Source organism: Scomber scombrus, chromosome 9 (genome assembly GCF_963691925.1).
Source record: "Scomber scombrus chromosome 9, fScoSco1.1, whole genome shotgun sequence".
In the NCBI taxonomy this organism is placed as follows: domain Eukaryota; kingdom Metazoa; phylum Chordata; class Actinopteri; order Scombriformes; family Scombridae; genus Scomber; species Scomber scombrus.
This window is the reverse complement of record NC_084978.1, coordinates 23,629,801-23,653,718: the sequence shown is the minus strand read 5'-3', so window position 1 is coordinate 23,653,718 and position 23,918 is coordinate 23,629,801. Positions and strand designations below refer to the sequence as shown.

Sequence of the window (23,918 nt, the reverse complement as noted above, 5' to 3'; positions counted from 1 at the left end):
AGTAAGTGATTAACAAATCATTTTTATTGCTGGGCTGGCTATTATACGCCATAGGTTATAATGAAAAAAAGAACCGATGAATAGTCTAGACTAGGGCAAAGTATCAAATTTACATGTTTATTCTACCCATTTATGGTGGAACTCAGGTTTTGGGTTTTTTTTCTGACACCTCTCTAAACGCATATGCACTGAGTATGAATAGATAAACCTTGGAAATGGTTAAACATATAGTGGGACCCTGGTATTGAAACCCAAACAAAACAAACAAATATTAACAAAACATGTTGTTCTTTATTTAGTTCATTTAGCTAATTCACAGCACATAGCATGTAAACATGACAAAGCACCTGCTACATACTCACTCCTCTTTGGTGTTTCTGTCTCTTCGCCACTGTCCTCATTATCACCTGATGTCTGCTTAAATAAAACTTTGCACACCTTGCATTGTCAGCTAGCAAAACTTTTTTTCTTTTTTTGGCGCGTATTTTCTGCACTTCCGTCCGCCAATTTCTGTCTCTTCCTGTCCATGTTTGGGTATCATGGTCAGGTATTTTATTTAATTTGTAAGGTGATATTTTATTTTAATTTTTTTTTTATAGAACAGAAGACATATGAATGTAGTGTCAAACCCACACTGTATGTTTTAAATTGGTGTTATATTGTTTTGCTTTAATTTTTAAAAAGGATATACAAGTTAAGATCAAATAGACATTTTGTTTCACTTTACCCATACATTAATTCACTGTAAAGGTTATTTAAAATATGTAGATTGCACAATTTACATTATATGTATATAATTTTAAGTGAAGAAATAAACAATTCCTTATAAATTAGAAAGGCAATTGATTAATTAACAATTCTGGCCATGTCAATAACTGCAGGTCAGATTTTTGAAGATGATGGCAAGCCAACCCAGATGAGACCTCTAGATCCCTGGAATGAGGATTCCTGAATTGAAGAGCCCGGAGCCAAGACCTGCCAACGTTACTTCTCTTCTGGCGGTAGGATAAATATCATAAACTGAACTAGGCCAGAACCACTCTTACACTCAACTCCTAGCACCACTTGCACAACACCAAATCCTTGACTTTACTTTTTTTGACTCGACTTGGAAAAGACATTTCCTTTTTTTTCCTTCTACAAACGCATTCCTGTGCCTGTGAGTCATAACCATCACTGGTTTAAATGAGTGGACTGAGTATTCATATTATTGACATGGTGTATTATGTTAATTTTGTTATTGCTGATGCAGTGAATAGCGAACTACTGTGGGGTTAAAATGAGTTATGAAGTGATGATATTAAACCTGGTTTTGCCACTTCACTAATGTTGGATCTGAATATTGAGAATTGAGATTTAGAATTGTGGTTATTTCATTTGTTTTGTTAATTTCCCAAAAATACACACTAGCAGTTTACAGTTTCCTTGTCCTGTGTGATCATTAAATATTACAAGTAGCTGTTCTTCCTCTACTATCCTCTGATTCTGATATGTAGTAGTTGTAATATTTACTAGCAAATTATTAATATACTGTTAGGAACTGTGTGTTACAAGTGCTAGATACTAACTGCCCAAGTTGTGATGGCAACTGCTACCTGATATTATGGATTGCACCAACCACATTTGGTTATAGTTATGGTTGCTGCAGCTAAGATGACCTGCATATAGGCTATATAATGCTGGGTTTGGGGTAAAAAAGACTGGCTCTCAAAAGGCAACGGGAAAATTCCTGCACTTCCCGATGGCCAGTCTGTGCCTGATTCTGATTTGTGTAAGGTCAAAATAGACACAGCTTTCTTGACCAGTCTTTTCTGTACTTTAAAGCATTTTACTTTACTTTTACAATTTAACTTTAATTAACGTGACATCCACAATAATAACATTACAAGGATAAGTCTTTTTGTGAAGACAATTCACAATATGTGAATGTGAAAATGCTTTACTTTGTAATGGAGGTTGAAGCAAGACTCCACAATGAAGGAAACCTTGGTAACTTTGCACAGCTCTGTTCCTGGCAGTGCTGCTACAGCCGGTAGCAGGTATGCCTAATTCCCATCACATTATACAGAAATGTCTTTGCAACTGCAACTTCATGAAGCACATTCCAGCTGCATACTCCACATCAGAGTTTCCCAGTGTATAAACAAAAGTGACTGCTAAAATTCCACCATTTTCGCCCAAACGCTTATTTCTAAAAAAAAAAGTAATTTGACACTATTTAATCATAGATGTGTTAAAAGACTCTTTTCGCTAGTGGATTCCACTCATGGCTCTCAGGTAAGGACAAACTAATTAATCTATAATCCGTGACAAGCTGCAGTTTATTGAGATGGAGTCACTCACAGCCATTCTGCTCCTCTGCCCACATCCACCATCCAGAGTAAAATGTCAGCGGGAGGGAATCATATAAAAGATAAAGACGGAAGAGAAACCTGCAAAATGCTGTTCATGCCCTTAGTAGTTACTTGGTAATTCATCATGTTTGGGAATATAATTCAGATGTTCTAATATTGCTCTGCTTTTCTATTTGTGCTACTTATGTCTTTTTTATGGTTTCTTTTATCCTTGGTTGCCAATGATGTCTCAGCAAGAACATCCTGTTCTGATTCAAGCAGTGAACTTGAACACTTAGTCTCATATATTAAAGTTTTCCATCAGATGGTTTTGAAGTTGTCAAAGAGTTAAATTGTGATTAGACCCATGAAGAAAAGGTGGCCTGTGTGTTCTGGATTTCTTCATGGTGTATAGTGAGACAGACCCCAGCCCACATGACCCTAAATAGGAATAAGTGGAGAAAATAAACTCAATATTTAAAACACATTTACAAAAATAAATGGATTTTTATTAATATTTACATTTATTAAAATGTTAAAAACTATTACAAAGCCCTTAGAGCCCAAAGTGATGTTATCACATTATGTATTTTGTCTGATCAGCCCATTTAAAAACAGCACTTAAACAATTACTCAATCAATTGATAAGTCAATCAAAGTAAAATCAATAGCCATAAATGATGATAATATCTCAATTGTTTTATTTACAAAAAAATGTTCACCATTTTCTGATTTCAGCTTCTCAAATGTGAGGATTTCTTGCTTTTTACCTTTCATCGTAATAACTTGGACAAAACAAGATGTTTGACAAGGGCATTTCACTATTTTGACATTTAAGACTAATGATCACCAATATTTTGCAAAAAAATTATTCAACTAATTAATGAACGTATTGTTTCAGCACTGAGCTGACTCATGCCAATTACAACTAGTTTCTTAAAATCTATAGATTTAGCTATTTCTTTCTTTCTAGTTTTCCACGGTCCAATTAGGATTTGTTGATATATTTGAATATAAATCAGGAATATAGTGTGGCGATTTAATAGTATTGTATGTGATCTTTGGTGACTCATACAAAAACAACAAACTGAAGACATTAAGGCAGCAACAATAAACAGTGCAGATGGAAAATATATTAGATTGTTCTCATGTATATCCAATGGAAGCATAAAAGGAACAATTGAGTGCCCTTCATAGCAATAGAGAGTTTACAATAGCCCTGGGGGAAGATGACACACCAGGGGAGAGGAGACACAAGTGTTTTGATTAGTAATACTAATTATCTTCAGACCGTTAGCAAAGAATAGAGAGCATTAAGTTAAATGGCCTGATCCAAATTCTCTTTGTTTCAGCAACATAAATAGCTAGACGGCGAATCAGATCTTCATCTCTTTCTTATTCGCTCTCTCTTTCCCTCTGACTCCCGACTCCCGCCTTATTCCTCTCCCTCTGAGGAAAGCAAAATGAGTCGAGATCTCGTTCATTACAATGAAATCAGAAAACATTAAATTGTCTTCCTATTAAATCAGCCCTTTGTCAGTCGAGACATCTTCAATACACAGCACTCAGTTCTCACACACACGCACACATGCACATATACACAGGTCTCTGTAGACCAATGAATGGACTCCAGCTCTGCTGTCACACTTAGATGATAATTATAGTATATATTGTCACAGTGGATGCATCCTGACAAAACACACAAACACGCCATATGCAGATTGGCCAGTTTAATAGGCTGAGGATAAATCAACATTGAGTGTGCACCGGCACTGGGGAAATATTTATCCTGGAGGACAAACGATTTGTGTGACAAAGCAGCCATATTGGGAGAAGTAAATAAGGCAGATTAACAATTCTGGTGTTCTGGTGTTGTTGTGTTCCCAGACATGTTCTAGTAGGACAGATGGAGGCAGTGAGACATGCAACCCTCATTGTTATAATCACAGACTGGGCAAAGCCGCATTAGAATTAATCAAATGAAAATAAACCCAATGTGAGGAGTGCTTGATAACTTATCATGCAAGGACCTAAAGAGAGAATTAACAAGGCCTGAGCAGGCTGGACGGTGGAGGATAATCACCTTTTTTTTCTCCTCTTTATCATTTTTTTGGGAAAATTATCATTCAGGTCCACATTCCCGCTAGCCTGAGCATCATCACTCTCCTGAACAGGTGTTTTTAAAACCCTGTGCCACTGTTCACTTTAACTCTCCGATCATACTCTGTCACCAAAATGCTGTTTCTCTTTTTTTTCTTTTAGACAAGACAGTCTGATATTGATGTCAATCTGTTGGTAGGGTCTAGCCAGTCGAATGAAAGGTCAGAAAACAGACTCTATATTCCTTTTCAGTAGCAACCACAGCCACCCACATGTAATACTGAGTGTGCCATTATCAATCCTGATGAAAAGACATGGGGCAATCTTTCATCTAACCTAACTGCGAAATGTCATCTCTTTCACTTGGACCCTGTCTGTGGTTGAAGGCATTTATGTTTGTTTCTGTGAAATTACGAGTTGCAATGGATGTCTCCTTTAAAGCAACATGTTCCTCGGGAGGATTATCAAAATTGAAAGAGTTGAAAATAATCCTGTGATATTTACTTTTTAAGCATTCATTGCACACATGACTTTGATTGGCTTGGATTGATTTGCTTTTTAAACTGCGAGTAAAAAACAGTGATAAAAACATACTACTCTAAGCGAGTATCATATATTTCCCTTAAGAAATAATGTGCATGCAATCTTTCAAGCTGTAACAGCATTTACCTCCTGGCAAAGATCAGACTGAGACACAGATCAGAGAAAGAGTCTCAGGGGAAAACTCAGTCTTCATCTCCCTCTCAATAATAATAACACATGCATGCTTATAGACTGCAATATGCAGATATCACATTCTCTTTCTGTATTTCCTGTGTTTATCTAGTTTTTATATGTATATATATATATATCTATATATATATAGATATATATATAGATTGTCACTGTGTTTCTCTGCTTATTTGCACTGCATAATCAATGTGAAAGGACTCAGAGGCTCTGCAATTATAATCATTATTACCATAAAAACAATTTCTGTGTATATTCACACACCAGAAGAACCCATCTAATTGAATCTATTTCCTTTGCAGATTATGGATTCACCTTCTGTCATGGTGGATGTTGTCTGATTTCCATGCTATGGAAATATGGTTTTTATTTTCTTGCTTATCTCTGCTGCCTCTACCTCATCTGCTGTTGGTTGCCTCAACATCCTTCTCTCGCTCTCTTTCTCCCTCTCTTCCTGTTTCTCTCTCTGACTTTTTCACTAGCATTACCACCACCAGCAGAGAAATGATGGTAATTGGCCATTTTGGGTTTGGACAGCTGCTAACATGAAAGCGAAAGTGGCTTCAGCTTGGAGTGCTGGGCTCTAACCTCTTCAGCAGTTTTCCCCTTAATAACCAGAATGCCTCCTTTCCCTCACATACTCTGTACTCTCAATCAGTGTGCATAAATAAATGACTGTGCACACAGGTAAAATGGATAAACAGTGAACACATATGGGAATCATAAATACACACACAAACACCGCTGCCACAGATTTCACCTCGTCTTGACTGATTGGAATTGGAGTTGAGACAGATGTATGTCTCCCATATACAGATTAAAAAAGCCTCTTATCTCGCCTCTTAAAGCCTTTAAGCAAGGACGATGTGCTTCACTGAATAATAAATGAGAAAGTTCCACTTGACTTGTAGCTTTTAATTTAAACCAAGCCATTACCTAACTTGTATCAATTAGGCATCCTCCAATTCTATGGAATTGGCCGGCAAAAGTGTGGGATCATGCTTTTTTTCTGGCTGAGCCCCTTTGCAAATGTGCAAAGCAAATTAAATCATCTTACAATGTTATAGTGTAAAATCATGAAATTTAATAGAGTGATTCCGCTATTCTGCAGAACATCCCGAGGCTTGGTACCTTGCAACAGAAATCCAATCGATATTGAGATCCTGTAGCTTTAATCACATCTAACTTTAATGCTAGCCGCATCTCCTAGGTCTAATTCTTTACTTTCACACCAAATTACTTTTTAGCCCAAGGCGCATTCTCTCAAAAAAGTGTCTATGGTCACAGCTTCAGCACCATGACCATGATCCATTGATTGACACACGGCTAGAGGCTGAATCCCAGTGGAGAGGATTCTTGGTAACTTGAATGGCTGGCTGCTTCTGTACATGTAACTACACCTTCATTACAGATAGATGAGCCTGAAGCCTTATAGTACCTCTGTCACTAATGCTGGTCCTAAATTCAGGTGCAGACCTGTGAGGAGGACAATCAAAGCCCTTTATGAGGTTTGGGAGCAGTTTCTTATTGGACCTGGATCTAATACCAACCAATACTTTAATGAGAGAGGGAACTGAATCTCGGAACTATAGTAGTTAATTAAAATCCTCATTGTAAATTTGGTCAATTTCATTTCATCATTTTTGATCAAGTCCTCTGGTTTCTCTCTTATCAGTTTGATTCCCCTTGAAACCTGGATTTGCCTGTGTGATATTATTCCTGAAATAGACAATATTCTCAAATGTACAATAAATCTGATTTTTAATAATAAAGGATTGTCTTTTAATCCACTACTTCACTAGCAGGATGCGTGTACTGCATGTTCTTGGAAAGAGCCAGAGTGCCATCATGTGGTAGAGGTGCAGAACTGCAGGTTGTTTAAACATAAAATACATGACCCAGGAAGTTCATACTCTACTGAAATTACTCACATATAAATGGCTGTAATTGAGTGAGATTCTGTCTGATTGGCTGCATAAAAGCCTTCATGCAATGTGTTTTAAATGGCATGCAGTACATCAATTTTGACATAAAAAGAATAGCCACTCACACTCTGATGGTAAATAAATTCAGAGAACAGTTTCTCTTTGTTCCTCTAGATGTCTCTCTTCACCCAAGTGTATATCTGCCCTGTAATTCAAACAGCAGCTAAATGCAGTTACATCACCATAACAGAGAGGAAACTGGGTATCTTAAATGTGTGCATGTGCATGTTTGAAGGAGGGACGGTTGCTTGGATGGCTGGGAGGAGTGAACATTTAGTCCACACATACTCTGATACACACAAAGCCTCTCCGTTGTCCATAGGCTGCAATAGAGCGTACATGAATTGCATATGGCTCTTGTACTTGAGAAAGTCTACACAAAGGATGTTTTGAAGAAAGATTATTTAAACATTTCCTGTGATTAGCATTAATTGTTTCTTATCCACGGTTTCTTTTTTTCCCCTCTTTTGTAGCCCCAGATCTAATTTGAGTGCTGGCCTTCAAGTGAAATGACTAATTTAGTCCACATACTTGCTCAAAAACATGAAAGTGCAAGGTAAACTTGGAGAAAAACTGCCTCACTCTTTCCTTCACTCCCCCTCTTAGTGATAAGACAGGATGTGCAAGAAAGGAATTGGAGGACTGCACACTTTCCACGTATATCCCTCCGCCTCTAACTAGGACATGGTAAAGGGAGCCTTAGAGAGGACAGAGAGATAGAGAGGGATGGAGGGAGGGATTATATCCAGCTATAACTGATAGGCCTAATAATGTGACTATTGCTCTCTCTGTTAAAAAACGGGGCTGGCCAAAGCTTGATCTTCACAGCTACACCAGCATAGAGGACACTGACCAGAGACAATGATGTGGTCAGAGGTCAGCATTCATCAAGGAGATAAAACGGACAACTCTAAAGGAACTTTCTTAATGGCAAATCAGTAAGAGGAATGCCAGTTTACTATCAATCACACCACTAATTGTGTACTATCTCGCCTTTAGATCTCCGCCCATCGCTCTGCTCAGCGATACTGACACAATGTGTTGAGAAGACACAGGACGAACTGCAATGTTTTATTCTACTGTGTCAAACACCCCTCCTCTGCCGCTTATGATCCCACCCTTTGTCACCCCGTCCCCACGGGTATTCCCAGTCACCATCTTTGCTCTCCAAAGGCAGTGGAAGCACAAAGATGAGCGGAAATGGTTGTTTTGTGTGCCAGTCTGCCTTTCTTTCTGCTGCTGCTGCTGACCCACAAACACAGTCCAGCTCAGCTCAAGGCCTGTGCGGCAAGATACAGAGGCAGATAAACAATCCCACAGATACAGAACTGCCCGATCATACTGTTGACTTCTGAGTCAAATTTACACAGGGGAGATTGCTACTCCAAAACCACACATTATAATAAGTTAACAAAATGGCAAATACTATTATAAAAAATGATATAGATGACTCATGAATTCATAAACTCTGCTGACACAAAGGGCTTTTTGTGTTATAAAGAAGACGTTCTTTCCGGAGAGTTGATTCAGATTTGAATTCCTAAAAAATCTGCTGTTTCCTCCCTTGCTCTAAAACAGGAAGTAGAACTGTGGTCGTCTTCCGCTCGTCTTGTTTATTGGAACCCGCCTTCCTGTTTTCAGATTCATCCTGATAATGGCTGAAAGTCCCCAGCTGAAAGCCCTCCACCACCCTCCCACCTCCCTTCACTACCCGTGTCCTGTCCCTCTCCGTCTTGATTTCCCTCTTTCTCTCTCTCTCGCGCTTGCTGTCTTTCAGATGGCTGCTAGATAAGTAGTTTAGTAAGACCTTCCCATCACTAACTACATTCAGACATGTCCACTTTAACATTCCAGCTATCTATGTGTGGGCCATGTGAGTTGGTACACATTGTATGTAAGTGTGTGTCCTCAAGTGCATGTGAGAGGCCTGAAACGGATTGATTATCCCCAACTGATATGCAGGTAAGAGCCAAGTGTCTGTGAACTGGTGTGTGTGTGTGTGTGTGTGTGTGTGTGTGTGTGTGTGTGTGTGTGTGTGTGTGTGTGTGTGTGTGTGTGTGTGTGTGTGTGTGTGTGTGTGTGTGTGTGTGTGTGTGTGTGTGTGTGTGTGTGTGTGTGTGTGTTTTTAAGGGATAGTGCCATGTGCAGCCAGGCCAGGGAAGTATGCAGGTCAGTGCCGAGGGAATGTCAGGAATGTCAGTGTAATTCAAACTCTCCTCTACCAATGGAGGCAACTACTACCTGGGCACATTTTATACCCAAAGGGGGCTAAAAATGTTCATCTATGTATGGAAGAGTGTGTCGTAGCACATTTACATGCTAGGAAACCAGTGTATACATGGTCACAACATCTCATCAGCATCTCCTTCTAGGCCCTTTAACTCAGAAACCCTCCCAATCTAAGAACATGCAGCAGCTACACAGTGTTTTAGCCACAATGTTCCCAAACACCTGCAATTAAAACAAAACACAACTGAACTCCTGGCTGTTCTCACACACGAGTTACACCTCCTGAATCCAGTTCCCATGCTTTAGTAAGCCTTTCATTTGATATCACAACATATCTGGCCCCCCTCTCCCTCCTCCCTGTCTGGCCGGCTTTTTCACGGCTGCCTGTTTTCACTCAGCAGTTTTGACAAAGACTGGCGAAATAATTACAGCTGGGCCTAAACTCAGCGAGTGTTTGTCTCCAGTAATCTCCACCAAACCCACCAGTAGGGACTGTGTCATAGGAAGAGGAGGAAGAGGTCGATTGTTCTGAAAACGAGAAGCCAATGACATCATTTCAAAGAGCTCTGTTCGGAGCGTTCAACACTCACGGTAAACAGGCAACAAAGTAATATACACGGCTCACCAGACGTCAACATAACTTATCATTTCAGCCACAGGCCCAGCTGGTATAGTGTCCATAAATCTAATCTGTCTCTCTCCATTCATCACTACCTTTCTCTCTTCATCCCCTACTTTCTGTCGCTTGTACAAAATGCTGCTGGAATGAATTTATTTTCTAAAGTATTAGAGAGAACAGCTCAGTTTTTATGTGTGTGTATATATTCTAGATCTGAGCTCAAATATTTGGCCTGTTTGGGCCAGGATGTCTTTTGTGATGGGAGGGGACAGCAGGAAGACTGCTTGGGGTTGTGAGGAAGTGAGTGAGTAAGGGGAGGGAGGGAGGGAAGGGAAGTGAAGGAGAGTCACAAACAGTAATTTAATGCAAAATCATGAGGAAAAAGGACAGCGCACATATGAAATGACAAAACATAAGAATCAGAAATAGACAAATATAGTCTATTGTATTCATATGAATAAAAAACAAGCGTGTTAAGTCTACATATTAAGCCATCTGCTAAAGATGCTCCATCAGAAGAGGGGTCATTTGAAGATGAGGTTGCTATAATTCATAGTGGCAGTTGTGGATGAGTTACAGTCTGGGGGAAGTGTAGCATGTAAATCACCATGTTGCTACTACTACTACACCCTCAAATGCTTAAAGCTGATCCAGGGAGAGGGCCAAGGGAGCAGAGCGCAACTCCACAGGCAGCAAGGGAAGCATGGACACATACAGATATTTACATACAGTCAGACAGACTTCCTGGCATTGTCAGCCTGAGAGCGTTGATGTCAGATCCACTCCTTCCTGTGCAGAAGGGAGAACGCCATGCGATGACAATGGGCCCAAAACAGGACAAAGAGGAAATGTTTAAATTTAGGCCCCTTCTTCCACCATCTCCTCTTTCACGGCTATGGAGCTCTGGAGCTGTTTAGTTTTTTGTGAATTCCTTCAGTTTCCCCCCTCTGAGCTCCCTCTCCCCATTGTGTCATTTCAATAGAAGGATTTTCACATTCAACGCAAAATCCCAAAGGAGGATCAGCGAGTGAGACCTGAGTTCAGTCAATCACTTGTTTTCACTGATGTTCTTTTACAAATCATAAGTGCTTTCTGATAAATCCAGCCAAAAAAGAGAAAATATCTAGGTAGAGAACATATACAATATAGGCTATGAGAAATAGACTAGGATTTTAATACATAGAAGGAACAAATAGATCAAACAGCAGAGTAAACCAAATACTGTATAATAAAACCTTTATACTGTATAATATCATAACTTACCTATAAATATTTTTAAGCAACACAACAATTAAATGAACTTGCGTGTGTGTGTGTGTGTGTGTGTGTTTGCGTGTATGTGTATGCGCGTGCGCGTGTCTGTGTGTTGCTCCGTCTGCGTGAGAGCTTTATCACAAATCAGAGTGTCGGCGTCTGCAGGAGCTTACAGGGCAAGAGTTCACCGGTCTGTCGGGAGTTTCTCTCTCAGTTTGATGATCGCTGACGAAGTTTAGAGGCACAAAAACCCAAACACATGTGATCTACAGAGGAGTCGCTGTCCGCACCATAACTTCAGCCTTACTCATTGACATAAGTTAAGCCGCTAAAACTCCAGTGGATAAGTGTTACCGGTGTTTCTTTTGAGTCGGAGGACGACAACGGCGATGCCCTTTTAAACGGTGGAAGTTTTCAGGAGGTAAGTGAACATCGTTGAGAGCGACAGTTCATCTTTCGCGGGTATAATAACTAAATAGGCGACTTTCTGACGTTGTTGGAGTTTAAAGTTTAATACGCTCAGTTCATTCGTCTAACATTGTCATTTTGAAGAAGCGTTAACGCTAAACTAAGTTTTCATTTCACAAACGAATTTCATGAAACCGAATAAGTCACATTTCTTAACCGTTCAGGTCAATTTTATTGACGCCATATTTTACTTCATAAGTTAGACGCCCAGCCGACACACATCTGTCACCGATCCAGACTTCACTGTCACAGCAGCTAGCAAGTTTAGGTGTGTGTTTCATCAGACCAAAGCAAGAAAACGTTGCTTTTTATGTGTGTTTAAAGAGTATACACCAATTGTGGTATCATAGTGTCACTCCACTCGCGTTTTAAAGTTGAATAAAATCATATTATCAGAGTAACTGCGTTAATAGTCACAGAAAGAGACCTTTTTATTGAAATCTTTCTTAATAACTACATGCTAATATGAGTGTAGGCGAGTATAATAATCTGGTATTTATTTATACGGTGTATATCTCTATGATTGAGTACATTCTTAAAATAGTCTTCTTCTAAAAGCTTATCAGTAAAAAGCCTATAAATTAAATTGTGACATTGTGGGGAAAAGGCCAGCTTAATTGAAACACATCTACGGTGAGGATCTCATGTAACAACATAAACGTATGCTGGAGGCCTCAATTACACAAGATGCTTCCATACATTAAAGGGATTATGAAATGGGGGTAATTAACATGTAGTAGTGTGGCACTTGCCACCGTCTTCCTCCTCAAAAGGAGCTTATCTGAGCCTATGATGATGTCACAGCCGAGCAGGCCTGAAATAACCAGACATCTCTTTAGTGAGCGTTTCCATGACAACACTGCCTCCTGGTTTAAATGGTGGACGGGGGGGATTGTGTCTCAAATAATTGCTTTGGATAATTTGGACCAAATATGGGGGGACTGGGGAGGAAGGCGGTGGGTATTTGTGACTGTTGAATCATAGTTCAAACTCTTGTCTGAGAATCACAGAATGAGACCTCTAAAGTATATCTTATATTAATGGCGTGCATCTCAAGACATTCTGAGCAAATTAAGGCAGAATAGACGTGACATAAAATGACACGGCAGTTAGTTTAATGTCAAACTCTTTTTTAAGAAAAATTTGGTTTTGTTTCTCCAGGTGTTTGTGTGAGAGAGAGGCCAGAAACATGATGGCCATTGGAGCTGATAGCTGACACTGTAGAATGAGAGAGGATGGAACAGACAGACAACCCTGCCCCTGAGAGCAACAACCCTAATGGGTTTGTCAACCGAGTGTTTAATGTTTCTCTGGATGTGGAGAATGAGACCAGCAGTGTTTATATTCAGGAGACTGGGCCATGGACTGCAGAGGGGCAGGGAGAGATTCAGGCTGCCTCTTCTCAGACCCCTGTCAAGGAAAGGCAGGAGGTCAACCGGAGGCCCCGTGCCACAGGGGGCATCTGGAAGATCTTGAACCGAAAAAGAGCTGGAGCGGAGCTGGAGCGGAGACCCCACTCCATGATCTTGCCGGGGGAGGCTTCCATCCCTAAACTCTCATTTGCTGACAAAGTTCGCTCCTTCAAGAAGCTTAAATCCCCTGCTTTGTTTAGAGGGAAGACAGGGAAATTGACCACTGCCAAGTTCAGCAGCTCCTTGGTGGATGAGGACTCTTTCTGCAGAGACATTGGCACTCCACAGCAGTCCAGCAGGGGCACACTTGGCCCACTTAGACACCGTGGCAAGAGGCATTCATATGCTGGCTACACAGCAGAGTTTGATTGCTCGTTTGAAGACCTTGACCTCACTGTTCCTATAGATGGCCATCAGCCTGCTGTAACAGGAGAGACCACCACTCAGAATGGTTGTAAACCATCTGAAAGAGTTTCCTATACTAAAAGAAGCCACAACAATTCAACCAACTGCAACAAAACAGCTGCAGGCTGTGACGAGCTCAGCATAAAGGGTAGCCCCAGGACCCACCAGGGTGCAGGAAGGAGACACAAAGATGTGTGGAGTTACCTGAGGAGGATCTCTCTTCTGGGGAAAGCCAATCCTGTCTACTCAGAGAGGAGCTTTGACTCTGAGCTTCACTCTTTTGACAAGACTATGGACTCAGACTATGGCTCTGTCGACTTTGAGAATGTTAGAGACTTCCAGCCACCGCCCCCAAAACACTCAACTGACACCAAGGGGCACTTTGGTGGTCTGTTCAAGTTTTTCAACAATGTAGCAGTGACAGCTAGAAAATGGCGGACAACATCACGCTCCTTCTCTCCTCCAGAGGGAGAGAGGACTCCAATGAGCTCCCCACAGACCCCACAGCACACAGCGGACAACATTCACAGCGTGTCTCTGACACTCCACAGTGATGGACTTCCAAAATCGCAGCCTATCCCATCGTCACCCATGACCACAAAATCCTCACACTCCAGTAACTTTGACAGTGAAGCTCCAGCACCTGTGACAGGCGGGAGATCCCCTAACGTTGTCCTGAAAGCCTTCAGGGCATGCCCAGGGCCTCGAGCTGTCAATGGCGTTCAGAGTTGTGAGGGTACAGACAAACATATAGACAGAGAGACAAACCACAGATCCACAGCCATAGTAGAGAATCATATCCCAGAGTCAGGTCTAAATACAGACAATCAAAAAGAAGAGGAGGTTGAAAGGAATCCATTAAACTGTCTCTGTAAAGAGGAAAAGGTAGAGGAACAGACAGGAAATGAGCAGGATTCCAGGGATGCTCCACCTGACTCCCACCAGATACAGGAAGTGAATATCCAATCACAACAAGGTGATAAAGAGAGCACAACCAATAGTGTGCCAGCATCAGATTCCACAGAGGAAATATTTAAGGTATGTGACTCTATATACAAACAAAGATGTGCTCATTACCAGCCACTGAATTTTAATAAATGCATTTCATAAAGAAGTCAATAATTTGTGATGCTAAAGTACTGTTTTGTTTCATTTATGAGAACACTGTTTTCATTTAGAAGGTGTCACATTTATGCCATAACCACATTCCATTGCAGGCTTTTTCCATATCATTAACATTGCCATAGGCATGCATCATGTAATTAAAGCATAATTGCTCAAAATACCATTTTATGTAACTGTTTTAACCACAGCCATTCTTTTGCTTCTTAAAATCATCATCAACAAAAAAACCGGAATGTAAATGGTAACAGAACTGTTACTTATTGCCTCATGATGTAAGTGTTAGGTGTGGTTCTTTAACTGTCAGAGAGAAACAAAAACATTCAAGAAACCAGCCAGTGAGGACATGAATATGGCACCTAATCATGTCAGTTGTCCTTTTGCCCCATCTGTTGGAGAGAGGAGGAAATAGTCAGTAAATACAATAGGGGACAACATCCCACTAGAGGAGTTTGTTCTTTCCTGCTCAGCCAGCCTTGTGTAACATGCAAGGAAACCCTATTTCCCATTCAACTGGCAGTGTGTTACTGCGCTTGCCCCTAGAGCGCTGTGACGTCTGCGCGTTATGATGGCACCCTTCCCTTCTCACTCCAGTGGAGGCATAGTCATCTCCCTTCTAGTCACACCAACGAGTCAGGACATGTTTGCCCCAACTCTTAATGACAAAATGAGATATGACATCTCAATACTCAGCACACTTTCATAAGGGTCTATTATGCAAGGGCAAGGGTTGTGGGAATATGTGTTTTGGGACGGGTGTTAATATGCAGTGCTGTGATAATTTAGGAGAAATTATGTCATCATGAAAATCCTCCTTCCTATTGTTTACAAATCAAATCCACCTGTCTGTGGTATTTTGTTTCTTTTATGAAATTTAACTGCTATTAAAGGGCAGTGCTGTCTATTGTGTTTGCCCTTGTTGAATTGCAAGTAGGAACACAATATCCTTGCTAGTAGCATGAAACATGAGATATATTTTGGTGAATCTATAGAGAAGATGTTCCTCTTCCTTACACGTGAAATGTGTTATTGCACCTTTATCTTGGCCAAACTGCTTAGTATCTGTGCCAATCACAGCTGTGTGAGCAGATTGCCAGCCAGACAGGCGGCAGTGTAAGACAGCCGGGCCCAGCCGGGCCCCACTCTAGCACAGAGAGGACCTCTGTGCCTCACAGGGCAAAGCGCACTCGTCCTCGGCCGGCTTCAGCTGTACTGGAGCAGTGGAGGCCCATCACAGACCGAGAACTCTACAGCCATTACAGTGAGGTCGGCTCGCTGTGCCGGCGGAGACGCAGGCCTGCTCCCACCATGCAGTTCTCTCCGGGGCAGAGAAGGATGGGTGCTCGTTCCAGGCCTCTCTCTGTCATAGAGACCAGTGTTACTAGGGAGACGCAGTCCACGGAGCTGCACCACAGAGTAAGATGTCAAATAACAAACACAGGCATTCATGCATAAATTCATTGAAAGTAAACATGCAAACACTGACATAAAAATGTCAAGTAAGCAGTCCCATAAATATACCCACGCACACAGTTAAACAAAAGTAGGTATGTTCTCATAAATATATCTCATCCAGGTGAAATAATAAGAATAGATGGGCCGGGTCTCAGTAATAGTCTTCACCACCTCACTGATAAATATAGCCCAAGCCTATAATGAATCAAACACACTACTGACTTTGAAGGGCAGCCCAGTACTAACCCAGTATTTATACACCACTCACTGTTTGCTGCAACAATGCATGCATGCTCTGCCCCATTTATAGAGGCCTCTATTTCTGAATGCTGCCCCCCACCCTCCTTCACTCTACACTTCTTTTTCTTTTTCCTGTCTCTCTTTCTTTCCCTCTCTCTTTTAGGCTTCTCTTTTCTCTCTCACTCTCAGTTTTTCTCTGTGGCCAATTTTCTGCCTCATCGCTCCCATAAGCTCTACCTCTCATTGCCCTAACTCACAGTCAGTTCATTTTAACCTGAGAGACCGCCTGGTTGGCATGATGTATAGTCTCTCATGGTTTGCTGCAGGGCATGCACACCGACCAGTGCACCAGAATAGACTTGCTGGATGTGAAATACTTTAATTCACAGCAAAAAGGGGACAAGGCAGTGAGGAAGATTTTTTTTGTTTTTGTTTTAACGTGAAGGGCAGGGGAGTGTGTGCATTGAACTTTGTGTGTGTGTGTGTGTGTGTGAGTGTGTGTGTGTGTATGTGAGTGTGTGCATCAAAGTAACTGTTTGTGGAATATAGGAGGTGCCCTAACTACTCAGTACCCTCTAGGCCTTGTCTCGCCCGCCGGGTGTGTCACCATTAGAGCCCCCATTGAGGGTATCTCTACAGCGGTGCCGCTCCCTGCCTCTTCCCCCCAGCACTCTCACTGCCTTGGCGCTGCTCCTGCCTCAGTCAGGTACCATTGCATATTTGTATTTGGCATTAATATGTAGACAGTTGACTTGTGTTTGTTTGTTTAAATCGATCATCTGTTTGGCTGTCTGTCTGCACGTGCCTGTCCAGCAGACATGGGTCAGTCATCATCATCCGTCCGTCTGCGGTCTGGAGACTCCGGTAGCTGCAGGAGGAGGAGGCTGCTGAGACCTGGCTCAGAACCACTGCAGGTCAACATTGTGAGTCAAACACACCTCTCATAAACACACACATACACGTATAAATACTGATCATTGCTTTTGCTCCCTTTTTGGTTTTCAAGGCCCTTAGATTGATTTATAAAACACTATAAGTCCTGATTTATAAAGTTCCACATACACATACATGTCACACTGACACATAATAAAATGTATAATGGAGTTTGAGTATGACTGATAATTTGTCACTGATACTAGTAATATGGAGATGACAAGGCACCGGTCAATGTTTCATCAGATAATGAAGGAATTGATCCGTGAAGATGGTGACCATGTGCATTAATATCATCCAGTATTCCAAGCCCATGGTTTCTTGAGGGAGTTCCAGGGGGTTCCCACAAAAATGGGGAATAGTTTATTTTCACTGTTTCATTCACTATAGAAATGAGTTCAATGTGTTTAAGAGTTTAGTGTGATTATTGTGATCACAGGTTTAACTTCATCTGCGCTTAGCTCCTTAACTGTAGTTGACACAGCTGCAGAATTCATGTTTTAATCATATCTAACAACCAAAGTGTTTTCAGATGGAGGTCCCTCTGTGTGTATCAACTTAGGGGTCCTTGACATGCAAAAGATTGAAAACAATTGCTTTAAGGTCTTTAGTCCTCCTGAACTAAGAAGCCAACATCTCAAATGTTTATTTTTTAATCGAGAAGTACATGCAGATAAATGGACTGGATCTCCAGCAGAAAGAGTAGTGACATTGGAGAACATTTTTAGTTTGTCCTAAACCAATAGTCAGGTGCCCGTTATGTGCAGTTTTTGCTTGATGTAATCATTCCTCCTGTTCATATTGGCCACTAAGAGATCCCTTTCTAATGCACTTCCAGTCTAAGTGATGGGGGACACGATTTAAAGTCTTGATTCTGTGCAAAAATGTATTCCAAAGTTAGGAAAATAAAAGTTTTATTTTTAATACTAAATTCTCTGTGTTTCTCCCTGTGAAGTGTTTCTGTATTGACACTTTGGAAGACACCTGCTTGATTTGTCTCTGCATTTTTGCACAGTGTGAATTTTATCACATCACTAAGTGTATTAAGAAATTATATTGTAACGGCTGGTAGGGAAATGAGGAACAATTACATCAAGCAAACCTTGATATGATATGAGGCAATGTCTTTAAATGTGAATCTGTCCTTCAAATTGTTTCTGTACACCTGGTGTGCTGAAATCTGTGAAAGGTGTAGCACATCTTTGCCAGTTGTGTAAAATTAGATTCAGAGAATGTCGAAGTAATACTACTCAGGATGTGAAACCAGGCATTTCAGAATCGGTGCTTTGATGTGCAAGTGGCCTCAGGGGGATTCTAGTGCAAGGAGATGCAGAGTTTCTCTGAAACATCCTGACGGGGTAGTGAACGATTCTGGGCCTCGGTCCAGCATCTGTACCTACAGAACCGCAATGCTGGAGCTTAACACTATTTACATTATTATTTGATCATACTAAAATGAATAATGGGTATGTTTTACAGCATGTTTAATCTCCAATAAAGTCATTTTTCATCAGCTGGTGGTAATAAAGAGGTTGTTTCCCCCTTAAAGTACGTAAGAAGTATCATTGAAGAATGAATGTGCATATTGTTATAAAGATATGTGAGTATGGCTCACATTTTCTGTCATTCAAAGTACTTACAAGGAGTCAGTAGGGATTAACCACAGTATTTGAAGTATAATAAGCAGTCCATTTTCATGACAAAGATGCTGTCTACTCAACTGTTGAATTATGAGCCCTGGGCTTTCAGTCCTCACGTGTCCTAGTATTGAAATTTAGGAGCCTGTTTCATTGAAAAGGTGATACTACTGCATTTAGGCTTTGATTATAACTTCTTTTTTTCTCACCGGTCTAAATAGTGTTTGTGAGCCACTGCACGTTGTTGCCATGACACTCGCTGGCTCCTGTTCATCTTCTGGCTTCTATCTTTAGGCAGCCTTTTTAAGTGTGAGCTAAATAGAGAAAGTGTGTGGGTGAGAGAGAGAAAAAGGGGTGGGAGAGAAACAGAGAGAGAGGGGAAGAGAGATTCTCCCTTTGTATGTGCACTTTTTGTGTCATTGCCCTCCCCTGGGGTAGGGTACGTGGACACATAGCACTAGAAATGTCTTGTGTGTGTTTGAATGGTGACGGAAGTTCATGTGCAGCAGGCTCAAAAGCTGGGAATTATTCATCTTCAGCATGGGGGTAGCATATATTTATATATATATATGTAAATACACAGCATATACTTTATGCGCACAATATGACATAACATAGCAACGCAGCTGTAGTTCAGTCACATGGATGGATGATGCTTCAACATGAAAAGTGTGTGTTGATGTGTTGTTTGTTGGTAAGTCATGCATCGTTTATTTAGTAGTGTACAGATCTCATGTCGTGGTTGGATCTGTGGATTGTGAAACAGTGTAGTGTATGTTTCAGTCTGCCTTTTAGGATGACTACTGGAGCCCAGAGGCCGCAGGCAGAGAGAAAGCATTCTCACTGCAGTGGATTAACTGTTAATGCTGACGCCTCTCTTCTCCCTTTCATTTAAATGGATTTCTCCCCCAGTCACTGCCCTCTCCTCTCATCTCCTCTCATCTCCTCTCATCTCCTCTCCTCCTCTCCTTTTCTTTCCTCTCCTCTTTTCCTCTCCTTTCCAACAAACAGTAGCAGGAGGAGTCTTTGTTAATTCCTATGCAGATGAGAGGACAGTTTCCTGTGTGTTACTAATGCTGCGCCCGAAGCTCTGCTGTCAACTTGTCAGAAGGGGGGGTGTCTTATTAAAGGCTTCATGCAGATTAAGAGTTTCAAGAGAAATCGTATATGATTAAGTTTGGGCTAACCTGGGTCTGTCTGGTCATAATCACATTATGCAATGCTATCTATTTATTATGAACGCATGAGTCAGAAGGCAGTGGCTAGTTGGGTAAATTGTAGGGTAGTGATGATAAAGGACATTGTAGAGCTGTGCAACTACTTATGCACTGCTTTCATACACATGTGGGGGGCCACCGGTGCTCATATGTTAATTTAGCTACTTACACATTATGCAGATGTTTTCATCTGCCACCGAGGCCTTAGTCTCAATGATAAACCCTCCGCACAACACACACACACACAAACACTTCACATACTCTTCTCATGTATTCAGAAATCATCTGTCAGGGTGTATGAGTCATTGCACTGACAACTTCATTATTTTGGTGAGAAATGAATAGCAGGCGGCTAGTGATATCTCTGTCCAGCACACTGTGAGTGTGTGGCGTTTGTTTCACCAGGGGCTTTATTTTATAGCCCTGTGAGAGAAACCACGGGAATAGGTCTTCCTCAAAATAACCGCATGTATGTGCAGTCCGCACCCTGAGCCACGGGCGACCTAGAATCCTCTATCTGTTCATTCAACTCTGTCCCCCCCCCCTGCCAAAGCGCAGGCACACATCCGCTGTGACTTTTCTGCAGCCACCAGCTAATACTGTTTTGTAGGATGAGGCGGGCTCTGATAAATAGTAGTGCTGCTGACTGAATCTGAGCAGGTGGTTGTGTCAGAGCCTCCCTCGGCTGTTTCTTCCACATAATGGGTTTTATGCCTGTCAGGTGTGTGTATGTGTGTCGTTGTTGGTGGTGGTGGTGGTGGCGCATGCATAGGCATTCAACTCCATGCTTATTTGGTATGTGAGTGTGTTTTTGCGCGTGTCAGGGAGAGAGACAGAGAAGCTCAGGGCCTGTTCTCTTATGTAACTGTTGAGAGGGTTTCCTTTGCTCCCCTACAAAAGCCACTTCCACTTTTATTTCAGATGGCTGCATGTTCCCAGGGACTGGGGAGGGAACAGTGCTGTGTGTTAATTGTCTGACTCACTGGTGTATCCTGTTTTACAGTATCTCCGTATTACACGTTGTTTTCTGTCGGATCGTGCATGTCTGTGCATGTACAGATTTGTGTTTGTGCGTCTTCACTGCGCGTCATGTTACCTCATCAGTGCCAGTATTTCTATCCTTTCATCATCACTTAAACTCTGTGATGTTGCTGCCACAGTAGGACAATGGGGACGGTTTCAGCAGTGTCACAACATGCAGTGCTTTTTGTTACGAGACTATTTAAGGCCCAAGCACTTCCAGTGCTTGTTATCCAGCATCAGTCGTATCATTTGTGATAGTTTTCCCAGGCTGCTTAGGTGATTTAAACCACTGTCATCAGCCTCCGCAGTTTGTTTTCATAGCTACGTGACGGGTTTATATTTGGGATAAAGACTTTTTCTGGTCTTAAGTCAACACAGAGGAATGTCATTTGTGGAAGGTAATATGATGATCCCTTATTATCTCACAGCACTATCTTAAATCACAAACCCACAGGCTAAAATGTGTTGCAGTTTCACAGAGAGATTGTAGAAACTTTTATTTATGTATTAATTCCACTGATAACTTTCACTGTAGCTATTCTCTTTTTTTTACAAGTTCAACTTTTCACCCGACTATGATAATAGTCTAGAATTGTTTATATCCATATATCATGGCAATCTCATCACTCATTGTCTCTCTATTGTAGAGAGAAAGTTGTGTGGCTCAGGTCCTGTTAGTGTTTAGTACACATACAAAGAAACTGAATAATTCAGCTTAAAAAAAGGTTGTAATTTTAGTGTGTACAAAATACTTGACACTTGACATTTTTGTGTACAAAATACTTGACACCCCCAGGCCAAAATCTGTCACACAGGATCTTCAGTAACCTAATCGGCAGTTCATACAATACAAAAATGATGATTGATGAAAAGCAAAAACAATTAATGCTTGTGTAATCCTCAATATCAAACATTCAAAATTAATATTATCTTAAGCATGTGTTCTACCAACAGTGACATAAGAGGCAAAAATAACAGGAAACTATGATGATAGGTATTAACCTTTATTCATTGTGCAGGTAGATTATTCAGTCCTGATTAGTGATTGTCATCTCGCTGCTTTGTCAACATACAGGCTCATTTCTGCTGACTGTTATTTTGGGGATCATGTCTGTGTTATGTATTAATTGTATGTGTCTTTAAAGGATAGGTTCACAATTGTCCAAGTCTCCTCCTGTTCATACTATCCCTTAAGAGATCTCCTCATAACGCACCTTCAATGTAACTGATGGAGGATAAAAATCCACGGCCATCCTTCCCTACAAAAATGTATTTCAAATTTTATTCGATGGATATATGAGTCTTTACTTGTCCAAGTGAATCTAATAAACCCAAAACTGTCTTTTTGGTGCCAAATTTATCTTTTTCTTACTATCCTTCCACTGCAGCTGAGCAGTCGAGGGACATTTCTACTAAAAAAAGACCACAACTGTGGAAGATATCCACATTATTTGACAAACTTAGACAGCTGGGGCGTCATATTAACTTCAGATAAATATTTAAAGACATTTTCGCTCAAAACGAGAGCTGTGGATTTTGTCCCCCATCACTTACATTATAAGTGCATTAGGAGGAGATATTCTAATCGTTATCATGTACAGGAGATGTGATTACAGCGAGCAAAACCTGTCTCAAAGTTCCTTTGGACACATATTGCTTTAAAAAACGTTTTTAGTACCTGAAAAAATGTGAGCCTCTCCTTTAAAACTGAGCCAACTCAGTCTGCCACAAATGACCATGTGTTGATTCATCATTTCTAATCGTCAACTGTACCTTAATCAGAACATATGGAGGGAACATCCTGGTAAAGTCATTTGGAAGGAACAACATATGTGACTCTTTAACCCTATCAAGTACTCAGAAAAAAGTATTTTTTTCACTTTGACTTCTAGATCTTTTTAAGTATGACTTCCTATTTTGATAGATTTTTAAATTTAGAAATAAAAATAGTGATCAAACTAATGTGTAGTACTTAAGCTCATGAAAAAGGTAAAAAGTAATAATATTTTCTTTTAAAATAACATTATTTTAGCGTTATGACTGAGCATCTCATTATTTTATATTTATAGACAACAGCTATAATCTGGATATAAGTTAAGTGAGTATTTGTACTGTAAATAAAATATATAGCTCTGGCCTTGGTCCCTTTGTCCCTGCTTATAAGGCAGAAGCTAACTGCCTGTACAGTGCTCTGCTAGTTAGAATGTATCCTGCAGGCCTCTGTGAAAGACGGGCTGGATTTTTCTGGCAGCTGCCACTTCTTGTGTACATTATTTAGCTTAAATTTCTGCCTTTGACCTCTCTGACTCCCTGCTACACCACATGCGGCGTCAGAGAAAACCCTCCATCACATACACGTATTATGCAACCCCCTTTGCTCCTTGTATTTCTTCCTCAACCCCCCTTCCCCCCTCCATCCACCTCCCTTTTTTCCTGACCTCAGAGCTAGTCATCCCTCCCTCCATCACTTCCATCTCTGTTTTCTCCTCTCCTCAGATCAAGTTCTCTCCCTCCCACTTTTTTCTTCGCTCCCTCGCCCCACCTCCCCTGTAGTCAATCCACCCCCCACCTCCCTAGCTCATCCCCACCCCCCCTCATCCGTTCCTCCCTCCAGGCATGTGAAAACACCTGCTTCCTGGGGCCTGTTGTGTGTGCAAGTGTTTTTGTGTGTAAGCAAGTTTCTATGTGCAGTCATGTACTTTAGAGAGCAAGCTTGTCAGTAAATGTTTTACAGGACAGGGCGATATCAGCTGGAGT

General features: G+C 41.1%; 2 protein-coding genes across 2 annotated transcripts in view; one reads left to right on the top strand and one right to left on the bottom strand.

Annotated features, from left to right (window-relative positions):
* Positions 1-23,918, bottom strand: part of efnb1 (ephrin-B1) — a 271,344-nt gene that overhangs the window by 94,472 nt on the left and 152,954 nt on the right. The window lies entirely within an intron of this gene.
* LOC133985715 (rho guanine nucleotide exchange factor 9-like) overlaps positions 17,245-23,918 on the top strand; it is a 34,942-nt gene continuing 28,268 nt past the window's right edge. The window contains exon 1 of the mRNA XM_062425388.1: positions 17,245-17,274. The gene's annotated coding sequence lies outside the window, so the exon portion shown is untranslated. The remainder of the gene's footprint in view (positions 17,275-23,918) is intronic.